The sequence below is a fragment of the Crocuta crocuta genome, unplaced genomic scaffold, assembly GCF_008692635.1.
Source record: "Crocuta crocuta isolate KB4526 unplaced genomic scaffold, BGI_CrCroc_1.0 scaffold190, whole genome shotgun sequence".
NCBI lineage: Eukaryota > Metazoa > Chordata > Mammalia > Carnivora > Hyaenidae > Crocuta > Crocuta crocuta.
Window position 1 is genome coordinate 8,415,310 of NW_027527955.1, and position 12,373 is coordinate 8,427,682.

At 36.5% G+C, this 12,373-nt stretch overlaps 1 protein-coding gene across 1 annotated transcript in view; it reads right to left on the minus strand.

The window, feature by feature from the left end:
* The window catches only part of LOC144222111 (phosphatidylinositol 3,4,5-trisphosphate 3-phosphatase TPTE2-like), a 165,684-nt gene that overhangs the window by 49,115 nt on the left and 104,196 nt on the right, over positions 1 to 12,373 (minus strand). The gene's annotated exons all lie outside the window — the stretch shown is intronic.

Sequence of the window (12,373 nt, forward strand, 5' to 3'; positions counted from 1 at the left end):
AACACGAGAGTGGGGTAGAAACAGAGAGAGGGGGAGAGATAGAGAGAATCCCAAGCAGGCTCTGAACTGTTAGTGCATAGTCCGACAAGAGGCTCAAACTCATCAACCGTGAGATCATGACCTGAGCCAAAATAAGGAGTTAGACGCTTAACCAATTGAGGCACCCAGGTGGCCCTAGTCATTACCTTTTATTCACTTGTCCCTCACTTAGTACGTTTTAGGGAAGACTGAGTATGTACATTCCAAGCCTATCTCATCTCCTGATGGCTTCCAAATAGCCCACAAAGTTGTGCTTGACTATTCTGATTAATCTCTACTATAAATACACAGTGTAAAACTACCAGAGAAAGTTAACTGGCTTTAAGTAAAGCTGTTCTGAATTATGAATTCACAGAAATATGTGGTTCTTATTTTCTAAATAGATAGGTTTTTTAGATAATGATTTGGATATTACAATCTATCTATGCACCTTTAAATGAATAAATAAATGCAAAAATGTATAGTACGATTGTGTGTAATATGCATGACACTGGACATGTATGATATACATGATGTGATATGGTAGGATTATGGTATTATATGCATGATAGAAAAAGATAAACATATTATGTTAATTTTAGTTAAATGTGGCAATATGGAGGCTTTTTTGGATCATCTTTGTTTTCATATTTTCTAAAATAAATACATATGTGTGCATAAATGTATATATGTATACATTTATGTATGTATTTATATATTTATATAAATACATTTATATATATGTATATAGACACAAATTTGTGCATACATGTATAACTTTTCACATAGAGATTGTTTAAAATGGCTACTATCAGCATACTAATACAATATTTCCAGTAAATTTATCTGAAATACACACACATATGTATATCTGTACAACAAAAGAACTGTAAGAAAGCTCAAAAATGGATGAGTATAGTACCCTGAGCAATGTTTCCTGGCTTCGTATTGAGGAAAAGAAAAATTAAGATATCAAAATGATCAATCAGTTAAACTATCAGGAGGAAATAGTAAGTAAAAAAGATAAACACTCTGAGTCTGCATAATACTGAGATGGGGGGATAGACTCATACACATCAAAAATTGATGAGATCCTTTATACCAAAATAAAATCCAGATTGACTGAGGAATCAAATATAAAGAAACACAAATATCTCTAAGAAATTTAAGTGACCATTAACCACTTCTTTGGATAAGGAAAAGCACTGTTAAATCAATGGAAGATCAACAGATTTAGGTTTGACTTTATAAAAATTTGAAATTTCTATTTTAAAAAATGCTGCAGTACAGCAAACATATAACAGAGGAGAATATTTTTTAGATAAAAAATTTAGTGAATGGGGACTATGTCTAGTATTATCTATAAATTAGTTATACTAGTATAAACTAGTAACTTATAACAACAATTTAAATAGTATCTCCTCAACCTATAGATAAATGGACCTAGGACATAACTAAATTCATAAAGGAGAAAAATATTTTTTTTAATTTAAATGTTTTTATTTTATTTTTGAGACAGAGAGAGACAGAGCATGAGCAGGGGAGGGGCAGAGAGAGGGAGACACAGAATCTGAAGCAGGCTCCAGGCTCTGAGCTGTCAGCACAGAGCCTGATGCAGGGCTCGAACTCATGAACTGCGAAATCATGACCTGAGCCGAAGTCAGACGCTTAACCGACTGAGCCACCCAGGCGTCCCCATAAAAGAGAAAATCTAACTATGTAACAACCTACATAGATAAATATTCAGCCCCACCAAAAGAAGTCTAAAACAATAAAATCCCATCTTCCCCCATAAAATTAGCCTTTTCCTTTTTAATGAGAAAATCCAATGGTGGCAAAGTGGCATGAAAATGAAATATTTCTTTCATTGCTAACACAATGGATTTGGCAATATATATATTGAAAACCCTAAAAATACTCAATACTCCATAACCAGGTAACTTTACTCCTAGGAATCTATCCAGAAAAGGCTTTGTGTCTCGGCTGTGGCATTAATAATACTGGTGACACTTACATATCCAACATTAATCCAAGATTGATTAAAGCACTAATGAAATATCATGGAACCATTAGAATACTGTCTTGACCTTTATTCTTGGAACAAGTAAATATGTTACAGTGGTTAATTTATGTGCAATCTTCTTTAGTATACCCACACTTAAGGATAGTATTTGATTTTTATGAAAAAATTAATATGCCTGGATGGCTAAGCTTAGAGATTTAAAAAATCACCTTCATATTTCTCTATGTGTTTAAAACAACTCAAGAATTTGAGTTTTCTTTAAGAGTCCATCCTGGACTCAATACATGAAGAATTTGCTGCTGTGTTTTCTGATCTGAATAGTTTATCTGAAGATTCCAAATACTTATTAAACCAATTAGCTGAATAGAGACAAAAAACATCTAAGAGAAAGTTCAACTCTGCCAAGAAACTACATTAAAATTTTTTTTCAAGTTTTTATTTAAATCCTTGTTAGTTAACATATGTGGTAAAATTGGTTTCAGATGCAGAATTTAGTGATTCACCACTTACATGTAACAGTCAGTGCTCATCACAACTAGTGCCCTCTTAATACTCATCATCCATTTAGCCTATTCCCCGACCTCTTCCCTCCATCAACCCTAGGTTTGTTCTCTGTAGTTAAGAGTCTCTTATGATTGGTTTGCTTCTGTCTCTGTCTTTTTTCCTCTTCCCCTCTGTTGATCTGTTTTGCTTCTTAAATTCCACATAGGAGTGAAACCATATGGTATTTGTCTTTCTCTAAATTATTTTTGCTTAGAATACACTCCAGTGCCATCCATGTCATTACAAATGTTAAGATTTCCTTCTTTTTGATGGTTAATATTCCATTGTGTGTGAGTGTGTGTCTATACACATATTTCTTCTTTATCCATTCATCAGTTGATGGACATTTTGGTTCTTTCCATAGTTTGGCTATTGTTGATAATAATGCTATTAACATCGGGGTGCATGTGCCCCTTCAAACCAGTATTTTTGTGTCCTTTGGGTTAATACCTAGTAGGCACAATTGCTGGGTCATAGGGTAGTTCTAGTTTTAACTTTTTGAGGAAGAAACTACATTTTTGAGGACAAATGGATAGTTTCCATCCTCAGACAGAATAAAGAATATCCAATTGTACCAAGGTCAACAAGAAAAGATAACTAAGATTTTTAGAACTGTAGATGATGTAGATCTCCTTCTCTCAATAGCTCAGCCTTTGCATGGGCTTACTAAATTTACAATTCCTAACTCTTCCTTGGGATGTAAAAATGAAAAATGCTCTCTACTCTTGTTCTGAATATGCCAAACCCCTCTCTGTGTTCACACAGTATTAACTCAAATATTACCTAAACAGAATACTTTATACCAGAAGTCTATTGTCTATCTTAGCATTTTCCTTGATTTGGAGATGAAGGTACACCCTCTCTGCTTGCATGTGGTGGCAGCACTGGCCAGACTTGTTGACACTTCCACCATAATGCTTGCTTCTTCATTCCCATGTATGCACAATTCTTGCTACTTCTAGGCAACACTTGACATTTCTGTTAGCGAATTTACTACTCATGAAATTCCACTGTTTGCTCTGCATATCACTATTCATAGTTGTTCAAAATATAGTTCTGCAAATTTATTCTCTCTTAAGAGTGAAGGGGAACCATATGACTGCTTGCATTCTATCAGGATTTAATTAGGCCAAGATCTGAATCTTGCACTCTTTCGTCAAATTTGAGTTAAATTACTTTGTAGATGGCTTTTATCTTAAAAATGACAAAGGCGTCCTCTGTACAGGGTATGTTGTTATCATTGAATGCACAAGGACTGAAGCGGCTCCATTCCCGATTCCCCAGTCTACCCGGGTAGCTGAACTAATAGCTCAGACAGGAGCCTGCATTCTGGCAATAAAGGGGGCTAAATAGTTATATGGATCATAGATATCCTTTGGGGATGGTTCATGATTTATGGATTTTATGAAAACGATGATTTATTACTTCTCCGCATATGTTGATTGAAAATGATAAAAAGATGACTTATTAGAACTTCATCAATATCCTACAGAGATTGTAGGATATTTCAGTGTAATAAGTGAAAAAAAAAAAAAAGTCTAGCAACCACCCTAGAAACCAAGAGTAGTGCCTTTGCTTTGACTTACAAGCTAATGAAGTTTGTGGCTTTTTAATGCCCTAGCTAATATTAAGTGTTGCTAACTTTCTATTTACCACCACCAAATCTACAAAAGAGAAAGGAATCAACTTAGATATGTTATAATTAACTCATGGTCATCAGCTCAACCTACTTAAAAGCAATATTGGCAAAGGATGCTTTATTCCCAGGGAAGAATTCTGGTAATTTGAGGATGACTATCTTGAAGTGACATGATCCATCCAATGGACGCTGGTCAAATTACTCCATAACTATTCCCATTATAGAATGGATAAAGTAGTTTCCACATTCAATAGAGGTTTAGGAAATTTTTCAAAATTGGCAAAGGGAGTAGAAGAATCATGTCTTATTTATAAGTAGCATAACACAGATAAGATATAATTCATACTCTCCTCAAGACCTTTTTGAACATTTACAAATGGATTTTATTCGACTGCTCAAGTCTCAGGACTATAAATACGTACTAATTATTGTTTGAAAGGTTTTCGCATGTATAGAAATTTCCATGCCTTAGGATAAGGTAGAATGATTTCACTAATTGTCCAAACACTTTATCCTTCTCTGCATCTCCCTTGTAGTGCTCTTGCTCTCCAATATTGGCTCTATCACATGAGTTGACTTAGTCAATGGAATGACACAATGCAGGAACTTGCAAAAGCCCTTGTAAGATTCCACTCCAGCTCTTACATTTTGCCATCACATAAGAACACACCCAGCTAGCCTAATGGAGGATGAAAGCATGTGGAGCAGATATGGGGTTCCCCAGGTTAGGTCATTGCAGACCAGCTGATAAGGAAAATTGAGATTCCATTTCAAGCAGGTGATATAAGAAGACCCTTAACTCATCTTCCCCATGGACACACCATATCTACACATACTAATCAAATAATTACTCTTGAAGAACTGAGGGCAAACTGAACAGCTCCTGCACAATAAAAGATAGAAAAATCACAGAGAACAGCAAGAGAGAGGGAGACGCAGTAATGAAGGGAGCCCCCACCTCTGATGCTGTAAACTGTGGGTCTAGGAAGAGATTCATCTGCCCTGGGGCACAGAAAAAAGCCATAGTTTAAAAGGGCAATTAGAACATAAAACATCTAGTCCTAGAACTCTGCCAAATGGTTGGGGAGCTCCTAGAACTCTCTCTGGATTGGACAGGCTGTTGAGTGTCATGGTTTATGTTCCCCTCCATGTTGATAGTGTGTATAGGGGCAGGGTCTGGGTACACAGGCTGCATACAACCTCGGTGAGCCCTGGGCCCCTAGCCCACATGAGCTCCATCCATCCCACCAAGGTGTCCCCAGTATGGCACACACCAGGACACTCCTGGTAGGTAGTGGATACTACACCTCTAGTCATTGTATCAAAGTCACAAAGGTGCAAAGCATCCTGGAACATGGCAGGCCTATACCACATTAACCTCAGATGGCTTGCTCAGGCACCTCTAGCACAGAGTGCTCTAGGACCTTCTGGTTCATAACTGCTTTGGCTCCAACCAACCTGCCCTCTGTACTGCAATGAGCACCCTGGGCCACCCTGACCTATAACCACCTCAGCTTCATCAGTCCTGCCAGGGGACCCCTGTGTGGAGACCCTAGGACACCCTGGCTGGCACCCACTTCAGTAACAGCTGTCCTGCCAGAGTACCACTTGTGTGGAGTGTCCCAAGACCTCCCAGCTTGTGCCCCGCCTCAACTCTAGTCACCCTGCCAGGGTACTTTCTGCATGGAGAGCCATGGGCACACTGGCTGGCACCAACTTCAGCTGTCCTGCCAGGACACCCTCTATGTGGACATCCCCAGGAATGACCCAGCCCGGATTCACTTCACCTGTGGCCACCTCCCAGGATAGCCCCAGTATGGAGGGCCCCACCCACTGAACACACAAGCCACAACTCTAGCCAGCCTCTCAAAGTCACTAGGCACACACAGGGTACACAGGGGTTGACCATACACAAGACCATTCCTTCAAGTTTAGAAGAAGCTGTTCTGCCTAACTCGTAGTAACAAATACAGAAAATCAAGTAAGATGGGGAGATAATATGCTTTAAATATCAGAACAAGACAAAACCTCAGAGAAAGAATTACAATGAAACAGAGATAAGCAATATGCCTGATAAAGAGTTTAAAGATATGATCATAAAGATGCTCAGTGGACTGTAGATAAAAGTGGAAGACCTCAAAGAGAACTTCAAAAGAGAGAAAACAAAAAGGAACCAATTGGAGTTTAAGAATATAATAACTGAAATGAAAAATCAATAGTTGCCTAGCTAAAGGTGAACAGATCAGTGATCTAGAAGATAGAGAAATGGAAAACACAGAAGCCAAACAACAAAAAGAAAACAGAATTTTTAAAAATGAGGGTACACTAAGGGATCTCTTGGACAACATCAAACAAGCAAACATTTGCACTATAGGGGCCCCAGGAGGAGGAGAGAGAGAAAGTGGAGGATGTATTTGAAGAAATAATAGCTGCAAACTTCCCTAACCTTGGAAAGAAAGTAACATCCATGTTCAGAAAGCAAGAGAGTTCCAAACAAGATGAACCCAAGGAGGTTCACAGCATAACACAGAATAACTAAAATGTCAAATGTTATAAAGAGAATTTTAAAGGCAACAAGAAAGAAGCAAAATGTTATATACAAAGAAAACTCCAATAAGGCTATCAGCTGATTTCTCAGCAGAAACTCTGCAGCCCAGAAGGGAGTAGCATGATATATTCAAAGTGCTGAAAGGAAAAAACCTGCAACTAAGAATACTCCACCAGCAAGGTTTTCATTCAGAACTGAAGAAGAGATAGAGTTTCTCAATCAAAGCAAAGGAAGTTTATCACCATTAAGCCAGCCTTATAAGTAATATTAAAGGGACTTCTCTAAGTGAAAAAGAAAAGGCCATAACTAGAAGAAAATTATAAATAAAAAGATAAAAATATGACAACATATACATAAAACATGGAGGAAGGAGTAAAAAAATTCCTTTAGAGTGTGTTTGAATTAAATGACCAACTTAATATAGACTGCTATATACTTAGAATGTTATATCCAAACTTCATGGTAAACACAAACCTAAAACCTATAATAGATACACACACAAAAAAAGAGAGCTGGGCATAACACTAGAGAAAGTCATAAACTGAAGAAAAGGGAGGAAGGAGAAATAATTGAGACGAACTAAAAAAAACCCAGAAAAATAATAAAAATGCCAATAAGTACACATTGAAAATAATTACTTCAAATGTAAATGGTCTAGAGGTGCCTGGGTGGCACAGTTGGTTAAGTGTCTTGATCTCCACTGAGGTCATGATCTCACAGTTTGTGAATTCGAGTCTGGCATCTGGCTCTGCGCTGATGGCATGGAGCCTGCTTGGGATTCTGTCTTTCCTCTCTGCCCTGGCCTCACTTGTGTGCACATGCTCTCTCATTCTCTCAAAAGAAATAAAAACAATTTTTTAAAATGTAAATGGTCTAACTGCTCCAATCAAAAGGCATAGGGGTGACAGAATGGATGAAAAACAAGACTCATCTATATTTCTGCCTGCAAGACACCCACTTCAGATATAAGGATATACTCAGACTGAAAGTGAATGGATGGAAAAGATATTTCATGCAAAAGGAAGTGGGGGAAAAATCCACAGTAGCAACATTTATATCACAAAGTAGACCTTAAAGACTAACAAGAGACAAAGAAGAGCACTGCATAATGAGAAAGGAGTCAATTGAACAAGGTAATATAACAATTATAAATATTTATGTATCCAATAATGGAGAACCTAAATACATAAAGCAAGTTTTAACAGACATAAAGGAAGAAAGAGTAATACAGTGATAGTAGGGGACTTTAATACAGTACTTATATCAATCAGATAGAGTATATGGGCAAAATATCAATAAAAAAGCAGTATCTTTGAACAACACATTAGGTCAGATGGACCTAACAGATAAATACAGTACATGCTATACAAAAACAGAATACACATTCTTTTTATATGCACACGGAACATTCTCCAAGATAGATCACATAATAGGCTACAAAACAAGTCTCAATAAATTTAAAAAGATTGAGCCATATCATATATTCTTTCTAATCACAATGAGATGAAATAAAAATCAATCATAAGAAAAAATTGGAAAACCAAACAAGAGAGGCTAAGCAACATGCCACTAAACAACAAATGAGTCAACAAGAAAAATAAAGACCAAAGTTAAAAATACATGGAAACAAATCAGTTCAGGCCATGATATAGTAGTTCATGGGTTTAAGCCCCCATCTCAGGCTCGGTGCTGACAGTTCAGAGCCTGGAGCCTGCTTCTGATTCTGTGTCTCCCTCTGTCTCTGCCCTCCCCTGCTTGTACTCTGTTTCTGTCCCTGTCTCTCTCAAAAATAAACATTAAAATTTTTTTTTAATAAAAAAATAAAATTTTTGAGACCTAGAGAAAATAGTCCTAAGGGGGGATATTTATAGAGATAGTAGCTGACCTGAAGAAACAAGAAAAATCTCAGTTTAAATTTACCTAAAGAAACTAGGAAAAGAAAAATAAATCCCAATACTAGTAGATGGAAGGATTTAATAAAAATCAGAACAAAGGGGCACCTGGGTAGAGCAGTCAGTTAAGATCTGACTTTTTCCTTTTTTTTTTTTAATGTTTATTTATTTTTGAGAGAGAGAGAGGGAGAGAGGGAGAAAGAGAGAGAGGGAGAGAGAGACAGAGAGAGAGAGAACACAAGCAGGGGAGGGACAGAGAAAGAGGGAGTCACAGAATTTGAAGCAGGCTCCAGGCTCCGAGCTGTCAGCACAGAGCTTGACGTGGGCTTGAACTCACAAACCACAAGATCATGACCTGAGCTGCAGTCAGACACTTAACCGATTGAGCCATCTAGGTGCCCCAAGTGTCTGACTCTTGATTTTGGCTCAGGTCATGATCTCATACTCGTGAGATCAAGCCCCACATCTATCTCCATACTGGATGTGGAGTGTACTTGAGATTTTGAGATTCTCTCTTCCTCTCCCTCTGCCCTTTCCTTGCTCATGCTCTCTCCCTCTCTCTATCTTTTTATTTAGAGAAAATCAGAGCAGAAATAAATGAAATAGTGAAAGAATAGAAAAAGGCAATGAAATGAAGAGCTGATTCTTTCAAAATGAAAAAAAAAAAATCAAATCTGTAGTCAGACTGATCAAGAAAATGAAGGAACCAAATGAAACTAGAAACAAGAGAGGTAACAAAGACCACCACAGAGATACAGAGGATTATATCCAAGTACTACAAAAATTATATGCCAACAAATTGGATAACCTAGAAAAAAATAAATGAACTCCTAGTAATATACAATTTTTCTAAACTGAATCAGGAAGAAATGCAAATTAGAAAACCAAATTACTACTAACAAAATTGAACTCTTTATCAAAAAACTCCCAACAAACAAAATTCAAGGACCAGATAGATTCACAGGTGAATTTGCGAAATATTTAAAGAAAAGTTAATACCAATTCCCTTCAATCTATTCCAAAAAAAAATCAAAGGAAGGAGAACTTTGAACTATATTCTATGAGGCCAGCGTTACCCTGATAGTAAAACCAGACACATTACAAGAAAAAAAGGAAAGAAGGAAAGAAAACTACAGAACAGTATCACTGAAGAACATAGAAGCAAAAATTCTCAACAAAATATTAGCAAAGCACATTCAATAATACATTAAAATTTACCATGATCAAGCAGGATATATTCCAGGGTTGCAAGCATGGCTCAGTATTTGCAAATCAATCACTGTGATACACCAAGTCAACAAAATGAAGTATGAAAACTATATGATCATCTTGATAAGTATAGACAAATCATGTGACAAATTTCAACATTCATTTATGATAAAACTAAAAAAAAAATGGGTTTAGAAGAATATAACTCAACATAATAAAGGTCATATATGACAAACATACACCGTGGTGAAAACCTGAAAATTCTCCCTTTAAGACCAGAAACAAGATAGGGATGTCTACTCTCACCACTTTTATTCAACATACTACTTACTAGAAGCTCTAGCCACAACAATAAGACAAAGGAAAAAAAAAAGTATCCAAATTAGTAAGGAGGATGTTACTGTCACTATCTGCAGATGATATGATACTGTATACATAGAAAATCCTAAAGACCCCACCAAAAAAGCTATTAGAATATATGAACTCAATGAAGTTGCAGGATACAAAATTAATACATAGAAAGCTATTGTATTTTGTACACTAAGTATGAAAACAATTCTATTTATAACTGCACCAAAAAGAATGCCTGAAAATAAACTTAACAAAGGAGGTGAAAGATCTGTTTTCTGAAAACTATAAGACGCTGATGAGAGCACCTGGGTGGCTCAGTCAGTTAAATGTCAGACTTCAGCTCAGGTCATGATCTTACAGTATGTGGGTTCAAGTCCCATGTTGGGTTGTCTTCTGTCAGCACAGAACCTGCTTCAGATCCTCTGTCTCCCTCTCTCTCTGCCCCTCCCCTGCTAGAGCTCTCAATCTCTATCAAAAATAAATAACCTTTTTAAAAATGTTGGTGAAAGAAATTGAGGAAAAAAGGAGCAATTGAAAAGATATTCCATGCTCATAGATTGAAATAATTAATCTTGTTAAGACATCCATACTACCCAAAGCAGTCTACGGAATCAATGCAATATCTATCAAAATACCAACAGTATTATTCACAGAACTAGAACAAATAATCCTAAAATCTGTATGAATTCATGAAGATCCCGAAAAGCCAAAGCAATATTGAAAGAAAAAAAAAAGAACAAATCTGGAGGTATCACAATCCCAGATTTCAAGATACACTACAAAGCTGTCGTAATCAAAATAGTATGGTGCTAGCACAAAAATAGACACATAGACAAATAGAACAGACTTGAGAGCCCAGAAATAAATCCACACTTATAGGGGTAATTAATCTAGGAAAAAGGAGGCAAGAATGTACACTGAGGAAAAGACAGTCTCTTCAATAAGTGGTGCTGAGAAAATTGGAAGGTTACAGGCAAAAGAATGAAATGACCACTTTTTTATACCATAAACAAAATTAAACACTCTGGATTAAAGACCTAAAAGGGAGACCTGAAACCATAAAACTCCTTGAAGAAAACATAGGCCAGTATGCTCTTTGGCATCAACTATAGTAGTATTTTTCTAGATATGTGACCTCAGGCAAGGGAAACAAAAGCAAATATAAACCAATATAAACCCAAATAAGTTTTGCATGGTGGAGGAAATCAGCAACAAAACAAAAGAGCAAACTAGTGAACAGAAGAAGACATTTGCAAATGAAACATCTGAAAAGAGGTTAATATCCAAAATATATTAAGAACTTATACAACCCAACACCAAAAAATAAATTATTCCATTGAAAATAGGAAGAAAACATGAAAAGACATTTAAAGAAGACCAACAGATGACCATCCATATGGCCAACAGACACATGAAAAGACGCTGAACATCACTTACCATTAGGAAATCAAAACCACAATGAGATATCACTTTAAACCTGTCAGAATAGCTAAAATAAAAAAGACAAGAAGTAACAAAAATTGATGAGGATGTGGAGAAAAAGGAACCTTGTGCACTGGTGGTAGGAATGCAAATTGGTACAGCCACTGTGGAAAAAGTAAAGATGTCCATGAGAGACTCTTGAATGCTGACAAAAACTGAGGACTGATGGATGTGGGGGGAGGGGGGATGGGCATGGAGGAGGACACTTGTGGGGATGAGCACTGAGTGTTATGTGGAAACTAATTTGACAATAAACTATTAAAAAAAAAAGATGTCCCTCAAAAAATTAAAAATAAAGTTACCATATGATCCAGTAATTTCACTACTGGGTTACCTAAAGAAGACAAAAACACTAATTCAAAAAAATATCTGTACCTCTATGTTTATTTCAGCATTATTTACAATAGCCAAGATCTGGAAGAAATCTTAAGTGGCCACCAACAGATAAATGGATAAAGAAGAGGTGGTACACACACACACACACACACACACAGAATATTACTGAGCCACAAAAAAAAAAAAAAAGAGATCTTTCCATTTACAACAACATGGGTGAACCTAGAGGGTATTTTGCTTAGTGAAGTCAGACAAACACCATATGATTTTACTTCTGTTTTGAATCTAAAAACAAAACAAACAAACAAAAAGCAGAGCCAGACCCATAAATA